This window comes from Ovis aries, chromosome 2, assembly GCF_016772045.2.
Source record: "Ovis aries strain OAR_USU_Benz2616 breed Rambouillet chromosome 2, ARS-UI_Ramb_v3.0, whole genome shotgun sequence".
NCBI classification, from domain to species: Eukaryota; Metazoa; Chordata; class Mammalia; order Artiodactyla; family Bovidae; genus Ovis; species Ovis aries.
In genome coordinates, this window is record NC_056055.1 from 84530957 (window position 1) to 84544651 (window position 13695).

General features: G+C 44.4%; 1 long non-coding RNA gene across 3 annotated transcripts in view; it reads left to right on the forward strand.

Annotated features, from left to right (window-relative positions):
- LOC121818650 (uncharacterized) overlaps positions 1-13695 on the forward strand; it is a 145973-nt gene that overhangs the window by 25439 nt on the left and 106839 nt on the right. For all 3 annotated transcript variants that reach the window (XR_009599251.1, XR_006058674.2, XR_009599250.1), the window contains one exon: positions 7895-7963. This is a non-coding gene — a long non-coding RNA (uncharacterized LOC121818650). The remainder of the gene's footprint in view (positions 1-7894; positions 7964-13695) is intronic.

The following is a 13695-nucleotide window of genomic DNA, read 5'->3' on the forward strand; positions in this document are numbered from 1 at the left end:
TGCCTAGAGAAACCCATGGACAGAGGAGACTGGTGGGCTACAGTCCATACGGTCACAAAGAGTTGGACACGACCGAGCAACTAAACTACCCCATGCTACAGCAAAAATGATCTTTTACGAAACCAAACTCCTATCGTGTCATTCCTGTACTTAAAGCACTCTGTGGCATCTCATGGTCTTCAAAATAAAATTCAAACTCCTTAGCATAGCATGAAAGACCCCTATCTGTCCCACCAGATGCAGGAAACAGCCTGCTACTTTTTATACTCAAGCTAATTCATTCATTCAAGACATCAGACTGTCATTGACTGGGTGTTGGATGTTAGTCTCTCAGTCATCTCTGACTCTGCGACCCTGTGGACTGTAGCCCACTAGGCTCCTCTGTCCATAGGATTCTCCAGCAAGAATACTGGAATGGGTTGTCATTTCCTTCTTTAGGGTATCTTCCCAACCCAAGGATTGAACCCAGGTCTCCTGCATTGCAGGCAGATTCTTTGATTAAGGACTCAATATTCTTCAGTGGGTTTGCCAGGCACTGGAAATGTACTACTACACTTGGTAGAGCCTAGAACGTGATCTGACCAAGACTCAAGGAATCCACCCCTAGCCCCAGAACTTACTTCTCTCTCTGCCCATCACTCCCTCCTCTTCCACCAGCTAGCTTTTCAGCTTCATGAATTTTCTCCTTCATTTCTCCCAGATGCCTCTCTTGAATTTTCTGATAGCTCATGGTGCTGTAATTAGGTACTTATCTGGTTTCCCCCTTGGTGTATGAGATTTTTGAGCACAGGAACTTTGCCTTGTTCACAGCACCTTACATAGGGCCCAGCTCATGGTAGGTGACTCTAGAGGTCATGGTTCCACAGCCACACTGGTTTTGGCCAATGTAGGGTGGTGTAGGGTCTCTGGAAGAGAAACCTCTAAATACACTGTCCCTTGTTTTTTCCTTGGTGTCACATCGAGACGTGATGCCTGGCGCTGCTGCAGCCGTCTTGCTATCCAAGTGGCACTAGCTTTACAAAGAAGCCAGTAATGAGGGCAGCAGGGCAGAGAGTTGCAAGTAACCTCAGCCTGGGATCCTCCTACATCTGGACCTGAAGTTATGTATATAGCAAATTTCTCATGGTTTAAGCCATCTGATTCAAGGTCTTTTCTTTCCTTCTTTTTCTTTTCCCTGCTTCTCATCTTCCTCCTTCTTGTACTTTTTCTTTTAGCTTTTATTTTTTGCTGCCCATATCTTTCTAACTGATTTGTAACTTAGTACCAGTCTTCGGTTGGACTGACAGTGGAGGGCCTAGCCAACTGAGTCTAGCTGACAGCATCTGCAATTAATTGTTTTTATTTAAAGGTCTTATTTTTCCTACTAAGCTATAGATTCTTCTGAGGGGAGGAAGTGATTTTGTCTCATATTGTCCTGTTATTCTCTTCTTTGAAGGATCTACCTAGTGCCTATTACGTAATGCAGAGTTCCAAAAATATTGAGTCAGACTGAACTGAATTGACATTTTCAAATAATTTTTTCTCCTTTTTCTTAACCCTCAATATATCACTTATCTTTATACCACATAATTTAGTATTTTGTGCTATATGGTGCTTCTTACATTGATTCCCACTGAAAGTCTTACTAAGGTCCGTCTAGTCAAGGCTATGGTTTTCCTGTGGTCATGTATGGATGTGAGAGTTGGACTGTGAAGAAGGCTGAGTGCCGAAGAATTGATGTTTTTGAACTGTGGTGTTGGAGACTCTTGCGAGTCCCTTGGACTGCAAGGAGATCCAACCAGTCCATTCTGAAGGTGATCAGCCCTGGGGTTTCTTTGGAAGGAATGATGCTAAAGCTGAAATTCCAGTACTTTGGCCACCTCATGCGAAGAGTTGACTCATTGGAAAAGACTCTGATGCTGGGAGGGATTGGGGGCAAGAGGAGAAGGGGACAACAGAGGATGAGATGGCTGGATGGCATCACTGACTCAATGGGCGTGAATCTGAGTGAACTCCAGGAGTTGGTGATGGACAGGGAGCCCTGGCGTGCTGCGATTCATGGGATTGCAAAGAGTCGGACACGACTGAGCAACTGAACTGAACTGAGCTGAAAGTCTTACACTCCCCAAGAAGACGTTAAGGTTCTGGAGAACAGCATCTGAGTCTCATCTCATATTTCTTTGATATCCCTTGTAGTTCGCAGCATTTGTAGGGCTCATAGAAGCATCTAACAACTTCCTGATGAACTAATGCTCTGAAACCTTGCAAACATTACATCCTACCAAGGTTTTCAGTTGTGCACTGTTGCATGTTTGTCTCGGTTCATGATGGCAAAAGTTCTCACCGTCTTTGCTGGACACCCTATAGACATAGAGTACCTTCTCTTCCTTCCCATGTGCCTAGAGATGACATCAAATAGAGCCTTTGTGACTAATGAAGGAGAGTATTAAAGTACTGTCTTCCCACAGATTACAATTTCACAAAGCGATTTTGGTGAACTTAAACCTCTCAGGGACTATTGTGGTGGAGGTGGAACTAACATTCAAAATATTGTTTCGGATGGAGGGCAGTTTTTGGAAGTGACACCACACGCTGATCATCTTGTTTAGCTGTTAAGACTGGTTTGCTATTAACTGTGGGTAGTTACAGAGCCTAGTTTTCTTTCTCATCTCCAAGACATTTCTATTTTTGAAGCTCTACTTCTTAGGTATGTCCCTCTGGGTTTCTAAAGAAGTCTGCAGTCACAATTACTGTTTGCTGAAAGGACAGTTGGTGCCCTGCTTTCTATCCCTTAGAAGGTCCACTGACAAGATGCTCCAGCTGCCTGTTTTTCACACATTTTTCCAAGACTGAGATTCAACAATACAACTCAGCAGTTTAAATTATTTAAACAAGCTCCCAACAAATAAAAAATCAGGGAGAGGTAAACATAGGGACCTATACATTCTTATTTTTCAATGCCTCTTTGAACATTGCTTTCCCTCTCTTGGTGATGGATTTTGACTCTGGTTATAATAACAGTATCTCTTAGAGAAAATATTTTAAAATCCCTGAAACCAACAGAAAGTGGGAATTAAGAATCAACAAATTTGTCCTCATTTTTCCCTCCTTATGGTATATGTCTGACTGGTTTTGCTCTCCAAATCTGATGAACAAGTTTTCCTTTTGAAGAATGGTCATGCGTTCTTTGGGTTATTTAGTTTGCAGCCAGGTATGTGAAGGTGGTAATAAATTACATGTGTGCTTAGGTGTCAGGAACGTCCATAGTATAATCGAGGGGATGCCAGAGAGCAGGGCTGTTAATTTAATCTCCTGTGTCAAGTACTATACAGTTCAGTTCAGTCGCTCAGTCATGTCCAACTCTTTGCGGCCCCATGGACTGCAGCATGCCGGGCCTCCCTGTCCATCACCAACTCCCAGAGTTTACTCACACTTGTGTCCATTGAGTCGGTGATGCCATCCAGCCATCTCATCCTCTGTTGTCCTCTTTTCCTCCTGCCTTCAATATTTCCCAGCATCAGGGTGTTTTCAAATGAATCAGCTCTTTGCATCAGGTGGCCAAATGATTGGAGTTTCAGCTTCAGCATCAGTCCTTCCAATGAATATTCAGGACTGAGTTCCTTTAGGATGGACTGGTTGGATCTCCTTGCAGTCCAAGGGACTCTCAAGAGTCTTCTCAAACACCACAGTTCAAAAGCATCAGTTCTTTGGCGCTCAGCTTTCTTTATAGTCCAAATCCCATCCATACATGACTACTGGCTTTGACTAGATGGACCTTTGTTGGCAAAGTAATGTCTCTGCTTTTTAATATGTTGACTAGGTTGCTCATAACTTTTTTTCCAAGGAGTAAGTGTCTTTCAATTTCATGGCTGCAATCACCATCTACAGGGATTTTGGAGCCCCCCAAAATTAAAGTCTCTTGCTGTTTCCACTGTTTCCCCACCTATTTGCCATAAAGTGATGGGACCAGATGCCATGATCTTAGTTTCCCGAACATTGAGTTTTAAGCCAACTTTTTCACACTTCTCTTTCACTTTCATCAAGAGGCTCTTCAGTTCTTTGCTTTCTGCCATAAGTGTGGTGTCATCTCCATATCTGAGGTTATTGATATTTCTCCCTGCAATCTTGATTCCAGCTTGTGCTTCATCCAGCCCCACGTTTCTCATGATGTACTCTGCATATAAGTTAAATAAGCAGGGTGACAATATACAGCCTTGACACACTCCTTTCCCTATATGAAACCAGTCTGTTGTTCTATGTCCAGTTCTAACTGTTGCTTCCTGACCTGCATACAGATTTCTCAAGAGGCAGGTCAGGTGGTCTGGTGTTCCCATCTCTCTCAGAATTTTCCACAGTTTATTGTGATCCACACAGTCAAAGGCTTTGGCATAGTCAATAAAGCAGAAATAGATGTTTTTCTGGAACTCTTGCTTTTTCGATGGTCCAGCGGATGTTGGCAATTTGATCTCTGGTTCCTCTGCCTTTTCAAATCCAGATTGAATATCTGGAAGTTCACAGTTCACGTACTGTTGAAGCCTGGCTTGGAGAATTTTGAGGATTACTTTACTAGTGTGTGAGATGAGTGCAATTGTGTGGTAGTTTGAGCATTATTTGGCATTGCCTTTCTTTGGGATTGGAATGAAAACTAACCTTTTCCAGTCCTGTGGCCACTGCTGAGTTTTCTAAATCTACCGTACAACCAATGGAAATATCTCAACTTAAGGAAACTTGACATGTGAGACAGTGTGTTATGTGCCCTAGGGGATAAAAAATATTTCAGACATATTCAAACCCTACAGGTATACTATAAGCAATCAAAAAAAGGGGGGGGAAACCCCTTTTTTTCGAAAATGGAAAAATTGTATCACAAAAGTAATTCACTGAGAAATAGATTTAGTGTAGAGACTGAAATGTCTAACTCTCCATCTCTCATCCCAGAGATAGACACTGTTAAGAGTTTAGTTGAGACTTTCAGAATTTTTATGTGTATAGTATAACGCCTATGTATAGAAATGTGTATTTTTATGCAGTGGGATCATATTATATATATATGGTTCTTTAACCTCTGTCAGTACATCTAATTATCTTTGCTTTATTTCTCACTGGCTATGTACTATTCCATTGTATGTGTGTATCACTCTGCCTCATATTGACAGTGGGACCCAGTTCTCTGAGTTTTTTAAATTGAAGTATAGTTGATTTACGTTGTTGTTCAGTCATTCCGTCGTGTCTGACTCTGTGACCCCATGAACTGCAGCATGCCAGACTTCCCTGTTTTAGGTGTGCAACCTAGTGATTCAATATATTCATAGATTATACTTTATTTAAAGTTATCATAAAATAATAACTGTATTTCTCTGTGATGTACAAAACGTCCTTGTTGCTTTCTCTGAGATATTTTTTACTCCATTAAAAACAGTGTTGTAGTAAATATCCTTGTTCGTTTATTTATTGCACTTGTTGAACCAATTTCTTAGGAAGATCAGGGAAGATTTCAGAGAAGTGGACCTTTAATAGAGCCTGCAGGACCTTTAATAGAGCCTGTGGCATGGGCAAGGATGGAAACCACAAGATGTAGCCTGGGATCTGTGAATAGATAGATGTCTTTGGGTGAAGTGTAGATTTTGTGGTTTCCATCTTGGGCAGTTGACTCACAATAGAAAGTTTAGATGAAGGGGGAGTTTGCTAAAGAACATGAAGTTCCTACAGTTTAGACGTTTTGAGTTTGCAATGATGCCATGATGCCTAAGAAGAAATATTAGATGTGGGAATGGAGGGTGTCAGGTAGATGGGAACCAGCAGAGAGGAGGAGGCATCAGTTTCCACTAAGCACTGGGAAAGCCATGGCACACAAAAGACATCATGAAAGATGATTCAGCAGGGCTGGGGGACCGACTGGATGTGACGGAAGTCAGGAAGCCATGTTTCCCTATCTAAAATTTGGGGGACAACAATTTCCATCCCTCACAGTTAGTATGAGCACTAAGCAAAATAACAGGCAAACTTTTCATAAGTAACAGTTATTCCTGTAATACCATTTCATTGGGTTGTGAACTTTCTCTGTAGTCCCCCAAACAATGGTCATCCCAGCAGGGCTCTAGGAGTTGTTCGTTTATGGAACGAAGAGGGTGAATTACAATGACCTTTTCAGGGAGCAACTGTGAAGTCACCGAAGGGGGTTGGCTATGTTTTCCCAGTGATTCAGTGGAAACTTAAGAGTTTAACTTAACAGTCACCTCCAAAGATGTGAATCTGGTCTAAATACTTTGGGGCACTTTCACATCTGTGGTTACTGAGTTAAATTTTCCCTTTTATCTATTTCAACACCCCCTATCCACCCCACTCCCCATCAAATTACAGAGATTTGTTTTTGCTTTTAGAGCAGAAAGGAAGGATGGGAAGACACATTCCAAATATTTAGTTAGTTTCAAAAGTATGTGTTATTCAAAGCACCTTCAAGTACTAGGTTTCTTGAAATAAGAAACTCTATCATCTCTCTCCGCTGTGTTCCCTTGGCAGGAACAGTAACCATCTACTTCAAGTGCAAAACACTCAGCTCTTTGCAGGGAAAGAATAACAGCCTGAGAGTTGGGAGAGGGGATTTCCAGGCTCAGCTCTCCTCATCCAGGTGGGAAGACTTCTCTGGGCCTCATGATCCTGATCAGTAAAATGAGAGGGCTGAACAGGAAGCCTTTAGTTTCTTATTGGTGAGAAAGCACAACCTCTGGTTCACAGATCCCTTGTGAGGTTGATGGGGCAGTAGCATGAGCCTTGTTTTGCAGACTTGGAAATGGGAAACCCAAGAGGTGAGTGGCTTGGCTAAGCAGAATGTGATTTCCCTCCTCAGAGATAAGACCAGAGCCAGTGTCTGCCAGCTGATTACTAGCGGCAAACACTGTCGTCTGAACAATTCTGCCTTTGATTGGGATGGAGACTTCTAGAAGGTCAGGGATCTGCTTCCTTCATGTGGAAATCACCTCCCATCCCTTGGCAGCCCCCATTATTTCTTCCCTCCCCGCTCCCACTTTTCACTCTTTATTCCAGCCACCATGAACTGCTCTGAATTCTTCATATGGCCCCACTCCCTCTCACCTCCTGCTCTTTGCATAAACTGGGTGTATTTTTCTTTTCTCTTGGAAAACTTTTCTCCCCATGAACGTTTTCCCCTAGTTAACTCCCCCTCCTCCTTCAGGCTTTTGTTCTGTCCTTGTCTCTTTCAGATAGTTTTCCCCAACTCTCCCTCCAAGCTATGTTGGAGATACTTTCTCTGAACTTTTCTAATCATTGTGATAATAGTATTTACCACCCTGCAAGGTAAGTGCCTGGTAACTTACTGAAGTATATGAAAAATATACTTGATTTCAATGGCTTCAACCAGGTAAAAGCTTTTCTTTCAGGTAACAAAAAATGTAGAAATATGCTCTCCAGAGTCAATGTGGTAGCTTAACAGTCAACAGGGACCAGATCCTTAAAGCTTTGTGCTCCGGTGTCCTTAATGTTGCCTCATGGTTCAAAGATGGCTGTTGGAATGCAAGCCATCGTATCCAGGAACGGGGCAGGAAACAAAGGAAATATCTACCAGATCAGTCAGACCCCTTGATGAACCTTTCCTATAAGGTCTACCAAAAGTCATCTACTTGCCTATTCTAGGTTGGTAAATATAGTTTGTCAGTATCCTGAAAAACACTGGATGCTCTTGGGAAGGTACAGGAGAGAGGAGCTGTTTGGTAAACAATCTGCGCCTCTGTCATGTAAACTACTCAAGATGTGGTAGGCCATCCATGTCAGTCTGTGAGCAGACGAGTGAGGAAATGTAAGAATTTATGAACTTTTATAACAGCTTGACATTGACATGATGTGGTACCTGTCCACAATTATAGGCAGTAAAACAGTAACATTTTGTTCTTTCCCACAGAGTTTGAGAAGCCCTCCTTGCCACAGGTCCTCTGTCTTCCCCACAAGACTGCAAGCATCAAGAGGGCAGGTGAGCTTTGCTCTCTGTTTTATTCATGGGTCCTGCTGCTGTGACACCTAAGGAAGAGGTGGTTCACAAACCTGTGAGTCTGGATAATGCCAGAAACTCGGCCTCTGTGCACTGATGCCGGATTGAATCTTGGAGACAGTTTGGTGTGAAATAGGAAAGAATAGAAAAAAAAAAAAATTTGCTTTATTGCTTTGCCAGGCAAAGGGGGACACAGTGGGCTCCTGCACTTGAAAACTGTGTGTACCTAGCCAGGAGGGGTTTTTTGAGGAGTTTTATAGCAATAGTTTAAGGGTAGGGTTGCTGATACGATTAAGGTGTTGCACGGCCTACACTCCTTTAATCTGGTCTCAGGTGGTCTTCTCTGGCATGAGGACTGCTGACATCTTCCATTTATAGAAAGTTAATTCTATAAAGAACTTTAAAACATTGTTATGTGTATCACTTGAGGCTGAACAAGGACCCTGCCCCAAGGCTGCACTGCTGTTTCTTGGCTACTCCTCCCTTGACTCAGCATCCCCTCCCTTCCTGGATTAGCAACTGTTCAAATCTGTGCTTTGAAACTCAGGGAATGTCATGGAGGCTAGAGTCTGTTCCCTATCAGAAATGGGATTACACACAACAGCTTCAGTACCCAGGAGCCCCACAGGGTCCTGCTGGGCTTCACTGATTGCATCTGTCACCATCTGATTCTTGCTCAGCTCACCTGCTCAGATGCGTCTGAATTTCTCTCCTCTCCTGTGTCCCTTCATGATCTTGTGTTCTTGCTTCTTTCTTGCCCTACCCTAGGATCCCTCTTTCTCATCCAACTCTTGAATTTGCCAACTCAGCCCTGAGCCGTCCACTTTTCTCTTTCCACACCTTCTTCCTCTGGGGTTACCTACTTCATCAGTTTTCCTGCTCCTACAGGAGAAAGACCTCCAGATCTTGGCCTCAGGCTGAACTCTCTCTTGGCCCCTGGTATCTTCCAGGTGCTTGCTGGAGTGGGTCCAAAACTGAAGTCTCCCTTCTCCTAAGTTAGGCTGACTTCCCGACTCTTTTCCCAGAAATCAGTGGGATTTACCGAAGACCCAAGAGAAGCCAAGCCTTGAGAATGGATAAATCTAAACAGTTGGGGGAGTTAGGATGTGCTTCTACATATGAGCAAAGGAGGCTCCCCACGCTTAGACCAGGACCAGAGGGGCCCCTCCTGTAAGGCTCTGGGAAGGTGGTGCAGGCCCTGCTTGTGAAACTCGAATGCTTTCTGTATTGGGGAGGGAGGTGTGATTGAAGATGCTTCCTCCCTCAAGGATGACCCTTCATCACAGTGAGCAATTGCTCTTCTCTAATTAAGTGCAAAGCCCACCCACTGTGAACTCACTCCCCAGGTCTGTCTAGGACTGCCCTGGCCTTCTCAGCTTGCTTCACAATCGATAGCTCTAGAAAAAGGAAGCTTTATTCACTGAAATTACAGATCAATGAGACAAGATTTGCATATAAGCTTAGTATATAAATCCTGGGGTGAGGTAATAATTTTTTTACCTGCTATCTTCTGATTTTCCTCCCTTTCTGTTTTCTCAGTTCATTCTCCCTTCTGCTCTTTTGTTCTTCTCTTCACTGATAATGTCCTTTCCTTAAAGACTCCTACTTTCCCCACCCCACTCCTATGCACTTCCTCCAGGCCCTGTGTGATGATTATCTTTGAATTTGCCTCCTTCCACCTAACCCTGAGGGCTGAGACACTATTTCCCTCTGGGTCTCCAGAGTGAGGGCTTCCCTGAGAGCTCAGTTGGTAAAGAATCCGCCTCCAATGCAGGAGTTCAGTTCAGTCGCTCAGTCGTGTCCACTCTTTGCGGCCCCATGAATCGCAGCACGCCAGGCCTCCCTGTCCATCACCAACTCCCGGAGTTCACTCAGATTCACATCCATCAAGTCAGTGATGCCATCCAGCCATCTCATCCTCTGTCATCCCCTTCTCCTCCTGCCCCCAATCCCTCCCAGCATCAGAGTCTTTTCTAATGAGTCAACTCTTCGCATGAGGTGGCCAAAGTACTGGGCCTTCAGCTTTAGCATCATTCCTTCCAAAGAAATCCCAGGGCTGATTTCCTTTAAGATGGACTGGTTGGATCCCCTTGCAGTCCAAGGGACTCTCAAGAGTCTTCTCCAACACCACAGTTCAAAAGCATCAATACTTCGGCGCTCAGCCTTCTTCTCAGTCCAACTCTCACATCCATACATGACCACAGGAAAACCATAGCCTTGATTAGACGGACGTTAGTCGGCAAAGTAATGTCTTTGCTTTTGAATATACCATCTAGGTCGGTCATAACTTTTCTTCCAAGGAGTAAGCCACCCTGGTTCAATTCCTGGGTCAGGAAGATCCCCTGGAGAAGGGAAAGGCTACCCACTGCAGTGTTCTGGCCTGGAGAACTCCATGGACTACAGTCCAAGGGGTTGCAAAGAGTCGGACACGACTGAGCAGCTTTGACTTTCACTTCTCCAGAGTGAGCTGGGCACGGGGGTTTGGGGGCTGCCTCATGGCCTATGCTTAGCACTGTTCTTTGAACTCATACATCTGTTTATTGAACAACCTCTCCTGTCCCTCTCTTTCTCCATTCTTTCTTCTTCACTCTCCCAGCTTCTCCTTTCATTTACCTTCCTTAGGAGGAAGATTCCTACAGGTACCTTGACAAGGAGGAGTTAGTGTGTGTCACCACGGTTGGGACTTCCCTGTCCCAGAGGCCAACGGGTCACCTAGGACAATTAGGGATCATTTCCCTACATAGAAGTATGACCTGTGTTCCCCAATATTCTCCCTTACTCCCAGGGGACTTGAAAGACCTGAAGAATATTTGTGTCCTTCTCTTGACTGAAGGCTTTGAAAGCTTCTCTTAGAGAGGTGGAAATGGTGTGATGGAAACCCCAAGAACCTGACCTCAATGAGTCTCTCCAGAAGATAGTGCCCATAGAATTCTTGGGTTTCTATTTTGTCTTGACTAAAAAGTTGTAATGTGTGCACTCTTTCAAAACAGATACAGCTTTTGACTTTATTTTTGCCAGTTTGATCATGTTTTGTTGTAACTTTCTTTTCTTTTCTCTGGGATATCAAAAAACTTGCATTGGTACATTTGGGGGTCCTCTTCTCAGTGTGGTACTTATATTTAGAGATAAGTGATTGTTTGAATAAAAATTGGCATGGGTAACTGCCAAGACAACTTCCTGCATCATTAGAGACGAGTCCAGATGGGAACGGAACCTGGGGTCCCATCTTGTATGCTGGCTGGTCAAGATTAGAGGCTCCAGTGCTTTGTACTTGTGACATACGACAGTGGTGCCCACTGACATTCTTGTGGTGTCACTTACAGTGTGCCTCCATGTAGGATCTTATTTGAATCTTGTGTTAATGCTCCTAAGGTCAGTTGTAATCACCTACATTGTAGGTGAGTGAGTTGAAGGTCAGATGTTATGTACTTAATAACTTGCCTGCAGTTCCACAGCCAGGAAGCACTTCCTAAGGCTCAAACCCACTTTTTGCTGCTAAATTCCTTGTTCTTCCCACTGAGCCCCATGGTCCAGGTATGAGCTCTGCTCTCGGGTGATGAGCATCATGGGATGGTTCTTGACTGCTACTGCCCTACCTGTCAATGTGAGAAATAGCTCCTGATAAAGTTCACTTTTCCTGGGAGAGAAGGAAAGTGAATGATGTGCAAATAGCTGAACCTCCTTGCTCCAGTTTCCAGAAAATGCTGCCAGGGCCCATGGATAAAGTGAAGTCACTCAGTCGTGTCCAACTCTTTGTGACCCCATGGACTGTAGCCTACGAGGTTCCTCCGTCCATGGGATTTTCCAGGCAAGAATACTGGAGTGGGGTGCCATTTCCTTCTCCAGGAGATCTTCCTGACCCAGGGATTGAACCCAGGTCTCCCACATTGTAGGCATATGCTTTACTGTCTGAGCCACCAGGGAAGCTCGGCCCATGGATAGGGCCACTTTAAATCCATCCCAGTCCCTCCTCTTCCTGTGCATACCTTCTCTTCCTTGCAGCCTCTCAGTACTGCTTTCCTTCAGCCTCCGGCTCTCTGCGCATCCCAAAGCCTATTAATACCCGTTGTTGCAGTCAAAAATATTGTGCAGTTACTCTCCTGTCCCAACCTTTGCTGAGAAAGAATCTGGTTAATTAACATTGATTGCAATCCACCAACTGCAAGTAAAAATCGATTGCTAGGGTCTCTAATTTGAATGTACTTCTGTCTCCTTATCTCTGGTGAGAAGGAGAGAGGCAGAGAGGGTGAGAAAGGGAAGAGGGGAGAGGACAGAGGGTATTTCTTAAGCAGTCCAATTTCCAGGGTCCCTGGTGAGGGACATTAGTGATGCTGCTGGTCTTTAGATTTTGCCCACTCGCCTTCAGCGTGGCCATTTTTCAGTGTGACGTCTAATTGCCACAAATAGTCACTGTGCCCATTTGGGCCTTGTTCATAGCTCCCTACTTTATTGAGAGAGGAGTGCTAGTATTGATTCTGGATGGCCAGGGAGAGCGGCAGAGAATATTAGTAAGGAGCGGAGAGAACACAGTACATAAACTTTTATGACACAATGTCAAGCTGGATTGTGAAGACATAAATGAAAAGGACAGCATGCTCTGTAATTACCACAAGCACATATCTTCTGTCTGCTGGGGAAGGCGGCCCAGGCTGGCTGGGGCAAATTGCAGAGGGAGATGAATTGTCCAGCTCACAAAAACAGTGGCCTGTAGTGGTTGCTCCTCATAGCTGAGAAAGAATATATGGAATGTAAAAAAAAAAAAAAAAAAAAAAAAAGCCCTTTTTTTTTGTGTGTGGCAGTGTGGTCCTGAGAAAATTGTGTGGATTCTGATGTCAAGTCTGTCTCTGACTGTTAGCCATGTGACAGTGGGCTAGTCACTTAACCTCTCTGAGCCCCAGTTCCCTACAGGTAGTTATAATGACTTTGCAGGGATGATGTAAAGCTTAAATGAGATAATGCATGCAAACATTTCACATGGTATTGGAAAATAGCAGGCTCTCAGCATAGCTGGACTTCCCTGGTGGCCCAGCTGGTAAAGAATCCACCCGCAGTGCGGGAGACCTGGGTTTGATCCCTGGTTGGGAAGATCCCCTGGAGAAGGGAACAGCTACCCAACTCCAGTATTCTGGCCTAGGGAATTCCATGGACTATATAGTCCATGGGGTTGCAAAGAGTTGAACGTGACTGGGTGACTTTCCAGAGAAGGCAATGGCATCCCACTCCAGTACTCCTGCCTGGAAAATCCCATGGATGAAGGAGCCTGGTAGTCTGCAGTGCATGGGGTCGCTAGGAGTCGGAGATGACTGAGCGACTTTCACTTTTCACTTTCATGCATTGGAGAAGGACATGGCAACCCCCTCCAGTGTTCTTGCCTGAAGAATCCCAGGGATGGGGGAGCCTGGTAGGCTGCTGTTTCTGGGGTCGCACAGAGTCGGACGCGACTGAAGCGACTTAGCAGCAGCAGCAGCAGCAGAGCGACTTTCACTTCCACTTTCACTTCTTTCAGCAGATAGTAGATATAATCATCATTATTCATTTTTTGATGCGATAAATATTTATGGACTATTTGCCCTGTGCCAGCACTATGCTTGAGGTAGATGCCAGAGGGAGATGGGCATCCCCAGTCTATGGATCTCACAGTTCTATGGGTGAGACAGATGTTAATTAATTATCAACCCAATATGTTAGAAGCTGGGAAGAAGGCCATAGTGCTT